This window comes from Mustela putorius, unplaced genomic scaffold, assembly GCF_011764305.1.
Source record: "Mustela putorius furo isolate JIRA1106 unplaced genomic scaffold, ASM1176430v1.1 tig00003942_pilon_pilon_pilon, whole genome shotgun sequence".
Lineage (NCBI taxonomy): Eukaryota > Metazoa > Chordata > Mammalia > Carnivora > Mustelidae > Mustela > Mustela putorius.
The window spans coordinates 5,158,947-5,173,932 of NW_025422087.1; the positions used below are offsets into that span (position 1 = coordinate 5,158,947).

The 14,986-nt window shown below is 46.2% G+C and overlaps 1 long non-coding RNA gene across 1 annotated transcript; it reads right to left on the minus strand.

The window, feature by feature from the left end:
- Window positions 1-3,266: 3,266 nt before the first annotated feature.
- Window positions 3,267-13,161, minus strand: LOC123389035. The gene is made up of 3 exons (XR_006603567.1): window positions 12,626-13,161; window positions 5,296-6,415; window positions 3,267-4,172 (listed from the first exon to the last, which is right to left on the minus strand). It is a non-coding gene; the product is annotated as an uncharacterized LOC123389035 (long non-coding RNA).
- Between the last annotated feature and the right edge of the window lie 1,825 nt (window positions 13,162-14,986).

Consider the following 14,986-nt stretch of genomic DNA (forward strand, 5'->3'; position numbering starts at 1 on the left):
CCACGCATTCAGGAAAGGTGTGGGAGGGTCAGCAACGGCTGAAACCAGAAACACTTAATTTAGGACTTAAAGGAACCTCCATGATATCTCACATAATACAATTGTACCCTCATCTGGTTAGATAGAGGCAGAAAATATAAATCAGGGCCCAAATCCTGTTGCTATGACAATCTAGTTTTAGCAGTTGTGGATTTGCTTTTGTTTCTTCCATCTGTAAAATGGGGATAATGATATTCCCCTTCTATTCCCACCCTGGGGTGTGGAGGGACTTAATGAGGAGCTGTTGGTAAGCTGCTTTGAGCTCCGCTAATGAAGCTCTGGGCAAGCACTCACATTACTACATGGGCCCTTCATGGCCATGTGTGTTTGGCGTAAGAAGTGGGTTGGCTTTACTTTAAAGAGCTGCCAAGAAATATAGCCTAAATGGTCTTCTTCAAAACTGAAATTAGAACAGAAAGGTTGACCCAGTTACTGCCTTGTCCTAGTGAGACCTCATGCCTCATCGTGTTGATATCACTTCCTTATGAGCACCACACATGGGTACCACAGACCTACCATCACCTTGTTTTATTTTCGCTCTTTTTTTTTATCCTCAGATCAAGTACCATCTCATTCCACTGGGGCGTCATTCTCTCTTCACCACAGGTGGAAGGTACGGTTGGATAATGTAAATTCTGGATGGATGACCATTGTGCCAATATTACACGAATCATTTGTCAATCATATCTCAATGAAACTGGGGGGAACCCCAAAATAGGAGGAAAGGAAATTACATACTGTAGAGAGGTAAATGGAAAAACAGATTTTTAATACTGTACTGAAATGACAATTAAATCTTTAAGAAGGCATTACCCCAGTGGTATACCAGGGCTGGGCTGGTAGGGTCATGTGAAAACTGTGAAATTTTTAGGAGTTTTTTGAACTAGCTGTTAAATACAGCCATTTTAAAAACTAAATTATATGCCCCTGCCATTTTTTAGAAGTATATTAAAAACAAAGCTCATAAATTCTCAAAACTTATCATTTACAATAATTTGACAATTACATTTTCAAATGAGGTCAATTTATGGCCATTGTAGCTCCATGGAGGAAATGTAGTCCCCGACTTCGGATGTTTTGTTTGAAGACTTTTTGACTTCATGACGGTACGAAAGCAATTCTTGTTTAATAGAAGCCAGACTTCAAATTCTGAATTGTGATCTCTTCCTGGGGAGTGATATGCCGGCAGTAAGATCCTCTCTGTGGTGCTGGGTGGCAGCTGAAGCTTTCAGTCAACCATGTGAGAATGAGGGTCAACGACCCACCCGCTGACAACTATTCTGTCCTCAGAACGACCACGCTGATTTTCACTTTCAGTACAGTATTCAATAAATTACATGATATATTCAACATTTTATTATAAAATTGGCCCTGTGTTCAATGATTTTGCCCACTGTAGGCTACTAGAAGAGCACATTTCAGGTAGGCAAGGCTAAGCTATGAGGATCAGGAGGTTAGGTGTCTTAAATATATTTTCAACTTACAGTATTTTCAACTTACAATGGATTTATCAGGCTGTAACCCCATTGTAAGCCAAGGAAGAGCTGTATTATATAATAATGTGCCACTTTGCATTTCTTCCCATCTGCATGTTCAGTGATGTCCTTTCAGTAGCTTGAAATTAGCCACAGTAGGAGTATTTATACCACAGAAACTGGACTGCTACAAATCAGGCGCCCCCCTTCCCCCAAGAGCCAGTTGCCAAACATTTACTAGCACACCCTGTCTAGACCCATAAGGACAAAGCAAAGACAGGAACGAAAACAACAGCAAACGAAAAATGTCAACAATATTCTGGAAACTAAAAAAAAGCAGATGAATAAGAGGTAATTAATTTAGCAGAGAAGATAAAGCCAAAACCTAGCCCACAGAAAAGGAAGGCTGCGAGAAGCAAGCCAGCTACACCACAGAACCTTAGAAACTGAAATTGATTCCCTCTGTGCAGAGCATGGGTGCAGGTGTGCTGAAATTTGTGCAAGAAGCAAATAGACTCCCCACATTCCTTCCTGTACCTGTGCACCCAGGCCACCGTCCCTGCCTAGTCCTGGGAGAAAAGGGTGGATCAGAGATCATCCGGGCAGTGGGCACAACTGAGAGCTAGCATGTGACACATGACTGAAATGGGATTCAATGAGTCTGCATTTTGGATGGCAGGATCCCACAGTCCCCTTCACCCTCTTGGCTCCCAGAACACTGGCAACGAGGCGTATACCCCACAGGCAGAAAAACAGATGATTCAGTTGTAGGGAAGCGGACCATTCCAAGAGAAAAGACTTCCAGAGACTGACCCAGCAGGACCCCAGTGGGATATCCAGATCACTGCAGAAACACAGACAGGGAGCCCACTGGTCAACAAGCTTCACCCATGCACACATCCCTTCCGTGCAGTAGAAAATGGCCTGACATTAGAGGGAAGCCTCTAACATGAAGAAAAAATCTTTCCAAGGTCGAATAATATATCCAGACAAGCTATCAAGGGCAAGAGCAGCATAAAGACATTTACAAGCTCTCCCACCATTTACCTGCCATAGGCCTTTCTCGGGAAGCTATTGGAGATGTGCTCCATCAAAGAACCAACTAAGAAAGAAGACAGGAGCTCCAGATAATAGGCGATGCAATGTAGAAAAGAAGGCAAGAGAAAGCCCAGGATGATCCTGAAGGGAGGCTCTGAGATTGCTAAGTAGAGTGGGCCTGGTGGAACCAATGCTGAGTTTAGAGAAGGAAGACAGCTCACCAAGACATTACCAATGTGTCCACTACACTTGGGAGAGCTTGGGGATCAATTACTCATAAATATCCCTCCAAAATTACACAATTAAGTAGACAAGGCAATCACTGGCTCCAAGGGGACAAAGATGTCCCAGAGCAGACATATGGTTATAGTACACTGTGAACGATAGTCACATAGTTAAAATAATGCAAATACTGAACAGTGATTTAATCAGAAACTTCGAGGTCCCCTAATACATAATATTCTACGATGTACATATTTTTCACATTTTAACACCTTGAAAATCAAACTGAATCTTGTAGTCAGCATGAATAAGAAAGTGTTGAATCATAGTGTACTTGAAAGTACTTTCTTTCTTTTGTGGTGATTCATCAATAATGCTACATCCTGGAGTGCCTGGGTGGCTCAGTGGGTTAAGCCTCTGCTTCCAGCTCAGGTCATGATCTCAGGGTCCTGGGATTGAGGTCAGCAGGAAGCCTGTCCCCCACCTGCCTCTCTGCCTACTTGTGACTTCTCACTCTGTCAAATAAATAAATAAAATCTTAAAAAAAATTTTTTTTAAAATGCTTCATCCTATAATGGGTGGTAGCTAAGATGGGAAGAAATATAGAACCTCTGTCCCCAAGTGAGGGAGGAGTGTCAGTAGCTGTATGGGGGGTGGGGGTGGGAAGAGCAAAATCCTCACCCTAACTCTTCCACAGCAATGTCAGTAAGTGAGTTCTAAAACTATATTATCCAGAGTAATCGCTGCAAGCAGCCGGAGTACAACTAAACTCATAGATAGCCGCGAATCAGTAACTAGAGATAGGAATGGACAGGCCAGGGCGCCTGGGTGGCTCAGTGGGATAAGAATCTGCCTGGGTCATGATCTTAGAGTCCTGAGATGGAGTCCCGCATCTGGATCCCTGATTGGTGGGGAACCCGCATCTTCTTCTCCCTCTGCCTGCTGCTCCCAATGCTTGTGCTCTCTCTCTCAAACAAATAAATTTAAAAAAAAAAAAAAAAAATTTTTTTTTTTTTTTATAAAAGAACAGGCCAGAAGGCTACTGTGTTGTGATTTCTTTGGAAGTCCTGTAAACATGTGACTGCTTAAATTCTTCAGATTATATATGTACGTATTGAAAGTGAAAATAATATGTATAGAATAAAAGTAATAAAACGAAGCTCTCTACTTCAAGCCTCCCGGGGGCAGAAGTTTTCAGACTGTTACAATCCAAAGGGATCTTTATGGTCTCCCTTTCAGGACAAAGGCTCCAAGGCGTCCCCTCACTCTCGTGATCCGGGCTGGTCTTCAGTGGCCCGGGCTCCCGGTGGGGGGTGGGGGAGCGCACCTTGGTTCTGGGTGCTTCTTTGGGCAACTCGGCCGCCGGATTCTTCATTCTCAGGAGATGAGACAGCCGGCCTGGGGGGAAAGTAGAAACCGCGGCGCACAAGACACGTTTTTCAAACGCTCGTGTTACCCCGAGCTCTCTAGAATGAGAAAGGAAGCTGGCGGTTTGGCAGGTGTGGAAACCCTTTCCCACAGACATCTGTCGGCGGTTCTGGAAGCCTAGCCGCCCCCTCCCCCCGCCCCCACCCGGCCACCCCGCTCTTTACAGAGGAAGAGCCCCGGATTCCCGTGGAGACGAGGCATCCGTTCCGCCGGCGCGTTCCAGCCGCGTTCCAGCCCCCTGGCAGCAGAGGGTGAGAAAGCCCGGAGAAAGCAAGCCTCGTCCTGGCAAAGCGAGATGCGCTGGCACTTCGGGTGTCAGACCTCCCCGGGAACGTCCTCGGGCAGACGGGCGTCCGCCTGCACCCCCGGGATGGTCGGGCGCCACGTGACTCTGCACGGGAGCGAACTCTCGTCCACAGTTCTGCCCCCCTCGGGGGGAGGGGGCTGCCCGTGGGACTAAGCACTTAGGGGGCGCAGGCCGGTGGGAGAGGCTCCCAGGACCCTCCTCCCATCCCCCCCATCACCCCCCACCCCGTCCCCGCTCCGAGCCCGCCCAACCCCCACCGCCCGCGGGCAGCTCGGAGCCTCGTGTATGGATGGGAACAAGTCCGCACTGGTGGGTAAACAGCCACAGCCCCCGCCCCTCCCCTGGGTCCCCCCCACACCTCCCCGCCGTCCCGCAGCCCAGCAGAGGGCCTCCAGGAGCTGGCTCTGGAGATGAGGCTCTGATTGGCCAGGCCCGCTTGTTAAATATTTTAAATATCACTCCCTGCCCCGGGATCCATCCGTGAGAGGCCAGAAAGCAGACTTCCTGCAGAAGCCCCTCCACCTTCCTCTCCCTGCCTCCTTCGCTCCCTCGCCCAGAATTTGTTAGAACACCAAGGGAGTGTCGCTGGCAGCCGAATGTCTTTTTTTTCTGTGTGCAAGAGGAGAAGCCCTTTCCTCATTCCCTGGGGGACCCTGGTGTTCCAGACTGCAAGGAAATTTTCCTCCGTGCCTCTTCCTTTTACTTCCCTAACTTGTTTATCCTGATGAAATTAGGTTAAAATGGCTAGGGAGAGCATCCTAAAAGGGGGGAAATAAAGTTACTTACTATAGGCAGACGTGCAGCCTGAGGGCCATGTGTGCTGAGAAACAGCCAGGGCCTGGGTGATGTGCACACCCCCAGCTTGCTGGAGGCTTCTGGATATCCACATTCTTCAATCCTGGCTGCCGGAGGCCCTCTTTCCCTCTTCCTTCCGGGTTTCCAACCCCTGCAGGAGAGGGATCCCGTAGGCCGCTGGTCTGGCCCTGGCCACAGACCCCTGGCCCCAAGGATGTTCTGGCTCCCTTTATAGAGCTGTGGGGAGGAGACTTGTGTTTCCCCTGGAGTAGGAAGCTGAAGGGGAGGCAAGTTCAGGTGTCACTAATGCAATCAAAGAAGGGCCACTTCCCCCACAAACAAGCCTTCGGCACTCCTGAGACTGCATCATAATCTGGAAGCAGTCCGTTCTGTTGCATCTATCTCTTTAGAAAGCATTCTCATCTCTCAAAATTGTAAGACTCGGGACAATGGAGCAAATAGTCTCTTTGGCTTTTGTTTCTGTTTTGCTTGTTTGGTTTGTTTTTAGATGAAATCAAAGGCAGGCTGCAGAGTGGAAAGGGTCAGCCCAGGAAGGATGCAGAGTAAATCCTTAATCCCTCTGGCTGTCATCTCTTCCTGAAATGAGAAAAATACTTACTGCCTGCCTACCTCAAAGAGTTGCCATGAGTAACAAATTTAATCCAGCTGCAAAAGGCCTTAAAAAGTATATAAAGGAGCCATGTGAGTTTAAGCGACACTGGTTTTCTCTTTTATTCCAGCAAATGCGTGACCGCATATAGGGGACACTCATGCAGTAAAGTCAGGGCAATACCCACTTGGCAAAGCTTGCCTCTGCACACTCAACCTTGGTTCCCTCCTGGTCCACACCCACGTGAGGTCCTTCCCTCCCCAGATAACCCACTCTGAGATATTGTCACCAGATAGCCACTATGCTCCCACTGGGTGCTTAGGACAGCGTCTCCCCGGGGCAGGGGTGCATGTCTGTGAGGCCTCCTTCCCAAGTGTGCGGGCTTCGTTGCATCAAACCGCACAATCCTGCTAGCTCAGCTGGAGGTTCTGGATCCACCAGAGGAAGGGGTAAGACCAGATGACCAGGGGCGCAACAGGTGTAAAGAAGCACTGGTTTAACCTGTAGGAGAGGCCATCATCAGTTTAAGAGGCCCTGGAAGAAGTCCGGAAAGGCCTGCTGTAGTAGGAAAAAAACTAAAGTATTTTGCACAGCTTTAAGAGGTAGAACCAGGAGGCCCTGTGCTAGGATTTAAGAGGTCAGATTTTTTTAAGCCATCTTTATCATTTTCAAGTGTACAATTCAGTACTGTTAAATATATTCACACTGTTATACGACAGATCTCTAGAGCCTTTTCATCTCGCAGAACTGAAACTCTATACCCACTAAACACAAATTTCCAGAGCACCTGGGGGGCTCAGGTCATGATCTTGGGGTCCTGGGATCAAGTCCCATACCAGGCTCCCTACTCACTTCATGTGAGTAGAATCACACCGTGTTTAATCAGTCCCCTGGTTAAACATTTAAATGACCTGTCTGAATATCTTCGCACACACGTCTTTGTGACTATATCTATAGATTCACCAAGCATAATATATTTATAGCTAGATAGACATCCACCCACGTTGTAGCATGTGACAGGATTTCCTTCTCTTTTAAGGCTGCATAATATTTCATTATATGCATATATCACATTTCATTCATTTCATTTATTCAATGACATGTGGGTCATTACCCCCTGTTGGTTATTGTGAATGAAGGTCTAATGAACATAGATGTACAACTCTCTCTCTGAAATCCTGCTTTGAATTCTTTTGGATACATACCCAGAAAGTGGGATTGCTAGATCATATGGTAATTTTATTTTTAATTTTTTTAGGAACTTCCATACTGTTTTCCATATGGCTGCGCCGTTTTACATTCATACCAACAGTGCACGAGAGTTCCAATTTTTCTGCATCCTTGCCAACAATTGTTCTTTTCTTTTCTTTGGATAGTGGTCATTCTAATGGGCATGAGGTGATGGCTCATGGTAATTTTGACCTACATATTTCTGATGATTAGTGATATTGAACACGTTTTTATATGCTTGTGGCCACCTGAATATCTTCTTTGGAAAATAGCCTATTTGGGTCCTTTGCCCATTTTTTTAAATCGGGTTATTTGGGGGTTTTGTTGTTGATTTATAGACGTTCCTTTATATGTTCTGGTTATTAACCCCTTATCACATATATGATTTGCCAATATTTTCTCCCATTCCGTAGGTTGCCTTTCCACTATGTTGATTGTTTCCTTTGATGCAAAGAAGATTTTAAGCTGGATGTAGTCTCATTTGTCTATTTTTGTTTTTGCTGCCTAAGAAGACATATTTTTTAAAAGATTTTATTAATTTGAGAGAGAGACACAGCATGAGAGAGAACACAAGCAGGGGGGAGAAGAAGAGGGAGAAGCAGGCTTCCCACCGAGTAGTGAGCCCAATGTGGGGCTCAGTCCCAGGATCCTGGGATCATGACCCCAGCCAAAGGCAGATGCCCAATGACTGAGCCACACAGGCATCCCAGAAGACATATTTTTAAAGACGTTTTTTAAATGATGTATTTATAGGGCAAAAAATTTCGAAAGAAAAAGGGGGTTGGGTAGAGAGAGACAGTGAAAGAGATGTACATATACATATAAACATACCTAGATATATATTCATAAATATATGCACGTAAAATTCTCATGTCTACTGGAGACCCAGTCTCACAGTTTTCTTTCCCAGAGGCAAGCACAGTTGCCAGTATCTTTCCAGATAAAACCTAAATATACATACGTGTGTATCCTTTTTTTTTTTTTTTTGATTCTATAAACCTGATACACATTACTGAGCCACATTCTTTTTTTCACAAATCCACAGGGCCGGGGCAGAAGAGTCCATGTAAAGACTTCCCTGTCAGTACGTGAAAATAGTTGAATTTTTTTAACAGCTGCCTGATATTCCACAGAACAGATACTCCATAATTTGTTTAATCAGTCCCCTGGTTAAACATTTAAATGACCTCCAGCCCTTTGCTGTAATGAATATCTTCGCACACACGTCTTTGAGCCCATGGACTATATCTATAGATACAGTTATTGTAATATATGTTATATATATTTATAGATAGATAGAGGGATAGATAAACAATATAGATATTGTTAAAAGTGGAATTGCTGGTCAAAGGCTCTGTGCATTTTCAATTTTGATAGATAGAGCCACATAGAGGGTTGATTTTACCCGAAAGTAAGGAGGGATTTTGTCAACCAAGACTGTCCAAAGTGTGTGCTCGTTTATGAGGTTGTAAGTGTCTGAAAAAAATCAGGACCAGGTTACAAATCAACTTGTCAAGGACACCACTGGATATATTCAAGCATTGTAAACTCATTGACCACAAAATTCCTTCCAACACCGACAGGGTGGCTTTCTAGTAATAGGAATGGCCCAAGAGACTCAACATAATTTTGTTGCATACTGGTCAATGGTAAAGCATGATGTTGGCTTGACATTGGCATTGGGAGATCCACGAAGGATGCACATTAATGCAACACATGGCAAAAGACATCCTTGAGTGAAGCAGTTCTCTAAGTTAAGGGCTCCCCATGGTATGTTTGTACCTGTGGCCCTCAAGCAAGTGGTTAGAAAAGATACTTGGAGGAGCTCCTTCTTGTCCTTTCTATCCATCATCACTCCCACTGGACACATCCAGAACACCACATATGGAAAAGCACTCTTTAGCAGAGGTCGCCAAACAGAGTGCTGTTTTGTTGACAGCCATAGGTCGGGGTCCACAAAAGTAGGGCCATGACACACTGGTGTGTTGTAATGTGACGGGGAGTGTACTTACTACTCTTGCTAATTAAAGATCCATGGTTTCTCAGGGATGGCAAGTTCCCTGCCTTATGTCCACTCATTTAATTTCCAGCAGTTGATTTTTTTAGAAGCTCTTTCCTATAGACACAGAACTGAAATATCTTCTCTTATTGGTTTTAGTTCTTCCTTTTGGAGCCACCAAATACAAAATTTTTCTTCTTCTTCATTCCAGACCTTCCAGAACAGCCAGTAGAGGCGCAGTCCGTCTTCTCCTCCTTGGGTTCCTTCCCCTCGTCTTCCAACCATTTCTTATGTGTCATGTTTTCCAGATGTTCACTGTCTTAATTGCTCTTTTTGAACACCTCCCAAGCAGTCAAAGGCCTCCGACAGCGTGCTTCCCAGAACTGGGCCTGATCCTGGCCAGGGAAGGGTAAGATGGAATCATTTCCTTGTTTTTCTACACTTTGTTATAACAGTGGAGCCTAAAGTCAGCATGCCAGAGATCTTTGCTTTGGCCTGTTATACAGGCCTTTCCACTTTGGGGGTTTTTATAAAAGCACCCTGATTTCCTTTAGGGAATTTACCCTCCCCCCATTCTGAGAAGTCTTGAGGGCCTGTCAAAGATTCTCCCTGAGCCCCTCCTACTGGGAGGATACTGGCGCTTAGAACCCAATCTGGGCCATGCAGACTGGTTCCTAGGGTTTGGAGTCTTTGAGAGAAGGAGAGAAAACACTGCAGCTTAGAAGTTCTGATGGGGGAACAGAGAGTCTGTCCATTCATTCTTGCTAACAGCCTTCTTTCTTCCTGAGGCCGGGCTCCTCAGCCTCCACCATTACTCCAGACCTTTCCAAAGTCCTCTTCCAAGTAAGTGCACCAAAAAACTGCTTGTCACCAAAAAACTCAGACACCATCAGAATTTACCTTGTTCTGCCCCAGTCCTGGTGGGGGCCTCACTGTGGGCCTCACAGACTCCTAAATCTGTTCCATAGGCTGTTTGCATTCAGGACACTCTGACACTAAGTGAGTTTGGTTCTTCCCCCACACCAAACAGCTCTCCACTTCTCCAGACACCAACTAGGTGTTCTATGATTTAATTCTAACACTGTTTCTCCGGAATTACTATGGAGCTCCCAACCTCAGGGTTCAGTCCCATAAAGCTGTCCCCACGTCAGCAACCAATGGCACATCCTGGGGCCCTCCCAGTGGCTGTAGAGTTGAGAGGTTCCTGCAACTCCCTTCTCAGTTTCAAGAATTTTCTGTAACAGCTCACAGAACTCAGGTTTATTGTGAAAGGCATTATAAAGGATACAAATGAACAGTCAAATGGAAGCGATGCATAGAGCAGGGTATTGAATGGAAGGAGGCCAGGGTTGTGAGTCTTCTACACCCTCTCTGGGTGTGCCACCCGCCCGCACTCTGATGTGTACACTGACCAGGAAGCTCTCTGAACACCGTTGTTTATGAAGGGTTGCATTACTAAGGATGACTGATTAAATCATTGGTCATTGGCGATTACTTCCACCTCTAGTACCTCTCCCCTCCCAGGTCCGGGGATTGAGCTGAAAGTTCCAATCATTTTATCACAGAGTTGGTTCCATCCGGCAAACAGCTCCCAGCCTGAAGCCATGAAGTCACTTCATTAGCTGTAAGCTCAGGTGTGGTTGAAAGGGGCTTGTTATGAATAACAAAAGAAGCTCCTGGCACTCCTATCATTCAAGAAATTCCAAGGGTTTAAGAAGACCCTGTTCCAAGAACCAGGCTTGAAGACCACATATACATTTCATATTAGATCACGCTCTCACACACAAGGGCAGCTCATTTTGTACTGGGGAAGTTGCTTTGGGACAAAAACACAGCCTTTGAGGACCCTCTGATCTCTCTTACTTGTTCCCTTCTATCAAAAGATAACTGCATGTTGATTTGGCTATTTTACCACCAGTCTTTGGCAAAAATGTGAAGCAGCTAATTATAGCCCCTGTGTGTTGGCTACTTGCTCCACGCCACCTCTCTGGAAACTCAGCACTCATGGAGGTTTTCCAGATGGCCGATAAGTCACCGCCCGAGGTTCAAACCCAAACCTCCCTCTGAAGCTGGGGAGAGATAATGAGATTCCTTTGTGATTCACAGCCCATGGGGACTCAGGAGAGAAAGATGTGTGTCCAACTGTTGCCAAGAATATGGGAGGAAAGGGGCAAAGAAGCACACAGAAGACGCCACCTACTCATTAAGAGTGATACAGCTAGAAATGGAATCATGGAATCACCCGAATGTTGAGGCGCAGGTTGAAGGCATCCGATTACCAGTGAGGCAAAGACCTAGGTGGGGAAGGCTGCTCCCAGCCAGGTGTCCTTCAGCATCCTGAGCACCGGACATCAACACAGTGATGCCCACCCCACATGCTAGCATCCCCGTCTCACTGCACTCTCTTTCCTACTCAGAGGTTGTAGGAAAGACCCCCTCCCCTGCTTCCTCACCGTTGCCTCCTCACCCCACATTCCCCTCCTGGCTCCAGCAGGGACAGCTCTTCGGGAGGGAATTAACAGCATAAGGAATCCTACATGCCCAGAGAAAAGACAAACATTGTGGGAAAATGTAAGTTATATTAAGATAAATTTAGATATGGCTTTTACTGGAGGGGTTTTTTTTTTCCCTCACCCAGATTTGGTAGCTCTAAGATCCTAATTTTATAACCTTGGTCATGGGGAGAACCTCGACTGATTCCTATCACTTTAAACAGCCTTTTATAGCCTCAGCATCTAGAGTACATTTTCTCTTCTTTTTCAACATATCACATTTCTTGGCAGAGCCATCTAGCAGAAAGCACCAAAAATTTTATAATGAGGATCAAATCAAAATTTCACACATCAGATTTGTCTTGTAGATTGTTTCTTCCTGCTACTTCTTTCCCTATTCTAACTTTATTTTAGTGGCCGACAATTTTAAATTTCATCTCGGCATGGTTCAATCATCTTCTAGGTTTTTGTTGCCAAAGGGCATTTGCTCTTTGCACTGACTTTAAAGTTGCTACATTGAAAGACTCTGCCAGTGTAATCACTCAGGAGCTCGGCTGTGTTCGGACAGTTGTCACTTCCCACTCGAATTCCGGAGGGGGGGTGAACTCCGCAATGGCTACCACTCTCTTCCGGTCTCAGTTTAACTTGGCTTCTCGCTAAGATTTTTCCATTTTAAAATGTGTGCTTGCTCTTGATCCCAATGTAAAGGTCGTTGGGGATTGCCTTTAAGGAATCAAGATCAAGTTCAAACCCAAAATACCACAAGGCACTCTGCAGGGGCCACAGAAGGACCCTCTCTCTTAACGACCCCACCAGGCCAGGAGGCCCAAGCAGCCTTTGCCTCTTCAGCTGAGTCACCATGGTCCCCCAAACATGCTTTTTTTTCCCCCCTGAAAACACTCTCCTGGCTCTGCTCAGTGACTAACTCCATCACGAATGTGACCCAGTTTGTTTGGCAAGATGTGATTTTTTTTTTTTTTTTTTACTCACGCTGCTTTTCCTGGTCACGACTCTCTCTCGCAGGCACTCAGCGACTCGCTCTCGGCACCCGGCTCGCCCCGCCGCCCAGCTGGATGGACGGCTTTCTCCCCAGCTGTTCCCTTTGCAGCTCACCCTCCTCTCCCCGGCAAATCCATATTCCATTTGCTTTTCTGAAGCATTTGGATACCTCCAGAGTCTCCTTAAAATAGACAGATAAACACTAATCTCCAAGTGAAGTTGCAGGGCAGAGCCCACAGATTTGTACCAGCTCAGTAATTCGCTCTGGAAGGCCGCTGGAGGAAAAGCAGAACAAGTCACTGTGTACCCGGCACTTTGTCATTTACAAAGCATATTTAACTCACGTGGTCTCATTTAATAATATATGTGATCACTCATGGCGCAGGTGTAAGTGGTCCTTCTATTTTTCAGGGAGGAAACCAAGGCTCAGAGAGATGGACTTGTCTGCACAGAAAGGAAGAGGGCCAGCTCTTGAACCTGACCTTTTAAAAACTGCTGTATAATTTACATTCAACAAATGGTGCAGATCATCGTTGTTGTTTGCTGAATTTTGACAGATGTATATGCAAGTAACGACCTCCCAAAAAAGATACAGAACATCTCAATGCGCGCCTCAGTGGCACAGTTAAGTGTTCAACTGTTGATTTCAGCTCAGGGTCGTAAGTTCAAGCCACAGGTTGGGTTCTGTGCTGGGTGTGGAGCCTACTTCAAAACAAAACATTTTTATCACCAGAAAATCCCCCCGGGCCCTTTCCCAGAAAACCCTCAAGGCCCTTCCGATTTCTGCACCAGAGATTAGTTTGCCTTGAACCTCAGTCTTCTGACTCTCAGCTCTGCACCCCATCTTTATCATCACACCATGTGACCCCTTTGAAATTACCGGAATGGACCCTACGGATCGCACCTGGCTGAATTTTATGGACACAGGACTCTGGGAAGCCGGGTCATGGTCTTTCAGCTGGAAAAGCTGGTTGGACCTCAAGTCTTGCAGTTTCTGGAATGTGTGGAGAACGATCCCCAAACTCCATAATGATCCCATCTCTCAAGCATACCATGAAGTTAAACTCACCGCCCTCGGGCTTCAACAGTACTTCTGGGACACAGGATTACTGAAGGAAAACTGTTCTAAGGTGTAAGGGAGAGGGATGGAATCCAGGTTTGGGTTGAAAACACCAGCCTCCAGCCCACATTTCTAGGACTGCCCCTCCTCAGCCTTGACCTCCCCCACAGTATCTGCGGCCACCAGCTACACGCAACACGCTGAATTCTCACACCAGACTCTTCACTTGACTTTTCATGCCCGTCAGGCACACGTAACCTGTAAACGGGGAGTTCTGCAACCGAAGGCCTCCATTTTAGGGGGGAAAAAAAGACAAAAGAAAAAAATAATAAAAGCCATTTCTCTGGCTTCCAAGGATGCACGGTAAACGGTGTTAATTCAGGAGCGTCCCACCGGGCTTTCATTAATGAAGGGATACATAATACAATTAACCTTATCTGCTTATCTGCCCACACTTTTGTGCCAAACTCTTTGTTCACTCCAGCAGGTTAACTGGTTCCTCCTGGATCTTGTTTATACACAGCAGAGTGCTGGTGAATGTTTAACGGGCTGATTCTCGGGGAGGGGGAAGAAGCCCTCATTTGCTCTGGATGGTGAGAGATTCGTGGGTGGCCCTGTCCCGTTTGCCTGCTCTCCCACATTCTCCCATAGTGGTGTTCCCTTTTCAAAAAATGTTATACAGGTGAGAGTTTGCAAGGTGTTCCTTTTGCTCCTGGGTTGGAATCTCCCACTCAACCTGCAAAGTCACTCTGAAGTCCACAATACACATAAATTAGCCTGAGATGAATTCCCACCCATCTCCATTCCGGGGAAGCCGAATGGCCAGCCTCCACCTTTCCTTTCTTGCCTCTGTTAACAGCTAGCCTTTAAAGGCTTTCAGAATCTAACCATCCAGCTTGTTTTCTTGCCTTCTTTTGTTTTTCTCTTTAGAAGACTAGCTGCAGAACAGCACCAGCGTGCCATCATTTCCTGCTCCCAGATGAGCATCGCCAGCCATGCACAGAGGAAAAGGATGTTCAGCAAGGGGCAGTGGCCTCAACAGGAGCCAGGAGCACATTCTAGGGCTAATCCATCTTGGGGAGGCCCGCCACTCTGCCGTCACAGTCCTCATCTAGAAAGCCAAGAATGGAGAAGGGAGGCCGGGAAGTTTGCAGGTTCATCGGCAAGGAGTCCCATGGTGGAGAGATGGCTTTTGTTTTTTACTTTGGGGCAGCCTGGGAGGGGGCTCCTCGCTCTGCCTGCATTTACTGCTCAGCACTGTTCTCTTCAACTGCGTTAATTAGCGCTCACCA